The 1,476-nt window shown below is 47.0% G+C and overlaps 1 long non-coding RNA gene across 1 annotated transcript in view; it reads right to left on the reverse strand.

Moving 5' to 3' along the window:
* Positions 1-1,285: 1,285 nt before the first annotated feature.
* Positions 1,286-1,476, reverse strand: part of LOC135106753 (uncharacterized) — a 1,630-nt gene continuing 1,439 nt past the window's right edge. The window contains exon 3 of the long non-coding RNA XR_010271452.1: positions 1,286-1,432. This is a non-coding gene — a long non-coding RNA (uncharacterized LOC135106753). The remainder of the gene's footprint in view (positions 1,433-1,476) is intronic.

Raw genomic sequence — 1,476 nt, forward strand, 5'->3', positions numbered from 1 at the left:
CCAAACTTCTTGTCCTATCCACTCTTATGCTGATGATACCACCCTGCACTTTTCCACGTCTTTTCATAGACGTCCAACCCTTCAGGAGGTAAACATATCACGCAGGGAAGCCACAGAACGCCTGACTTCTGATCTTTCTAAAATTTCTGATTGGGGCAGAGCAAACTTGGTATTGTTCAATGCCTCAAAAACTCAATTCCTCCATCTATCAACTCGACACAATCTTCCAGACAACCATCCCCTCTTCTTCAATGACACTCAACTGTCCCCCTCTTCTACACTGAACATCCTCGGTCTGTCCTTTACTTATAATCTGAACTGGAAACTTCACATCTCATCTCTAGCTAAAACAGCTTCTATGAAGTTAGGTGTTCTGAGACGTCTCCGCCAGTTTTTCTCACCCCCCCAGCTGCTAACTCTGTACAAGGGCCTTATCCGTCCATGTATGGAGTATGCTTCACATGTCTGGGGGGGGTTCCACTCATACTGCTGTTCTAGACAGGGTGGAATCAAAAGCTTTTCGTCTCATCAACTCCTCTCCTCTAACTGACTGTCTTCAGCCTCTCTCTCACCGCCGCAATGTTGCATCTCTAGCTGTCTTCTACCGCTATTTTCATGCTAACTGCTCTTCTGATCTTGCTAACTGCATGCCTCCCCTCCTTCCGCGGCCTCGCTGCACAAGACTTTCTTCTTTCTCTCACTCCTATTCTGTCCACCTCTCTAAACGCAAGAGTTAACCAGTATTCTCAATCATTCATCCCTTTCTCTGGTAAACTCTGGAACTCCTTGCCTGCTTCTGTATTTCCACCTTCCTATGACTTGAATTCCTTCAAGAGGGAGGTTTCAAGACACTTATCCACCAATTTTTGACCACTGCTTTGACCCTTTTAGGGACTGGCATTTCAGTGGGCATTTTTTTTATTAGATTTTTGTTGCCCTTGGCCAGTATCCTTCCTACATAAAAAAAAAAAAAAAAAAAAAAAATCCTTTCCCTAACAAGTTCCAACACCCTTACACTTCAGTAGAGGTCAAATTCTCCAACCCATAGCTTTCAACACCCAGCCTGCACATTCTAAACATTGTCACACATCCCTCCTGCCTCCCAAACACTGTCACACATCCTCCTGCCTCCCAAACACTGTCACACATCCCTCCTGCCTCCCAAACTGTCACACATCCCTCCTGCCTCCCAAACACTGTCACACATCCCTCCTGCCTCCCAAACAAACACTGTCACACATCCCTCCTGCCTCCCAAACACTGTCACACATCCCTCCTACCTCCCACAGAAGGGTTTCACATCCCCTACTACAGTGCCCAGCATTCCTGGAAGTCCCATCTCTTCTTGGAATGTTCTGTAGTGCATGGTCTGGATCCCACCGAGGTACACGTGGCATTTCTGCTCCGTCATGTCCAGCAGCTGCTTTCGAACCTGTGTAAGAAGAGGTGGTGGTGGTGTACTTTTCCCTGTGATGG

Source organism: Scylla paramamosain, chromosome 2, assembly GCF_035594125.1.
Source record: "Scylla paramamosain isolate STU-SP2022 chromosome 2, ASM3559412v1, whole genome shotgun sequence".
Lineage (NCBI taxonomy): Eukaryota > Metazoa > Arthropoda > Malacostraca > Decapoda > Portunidae > Scylla > Scylla paramamosain.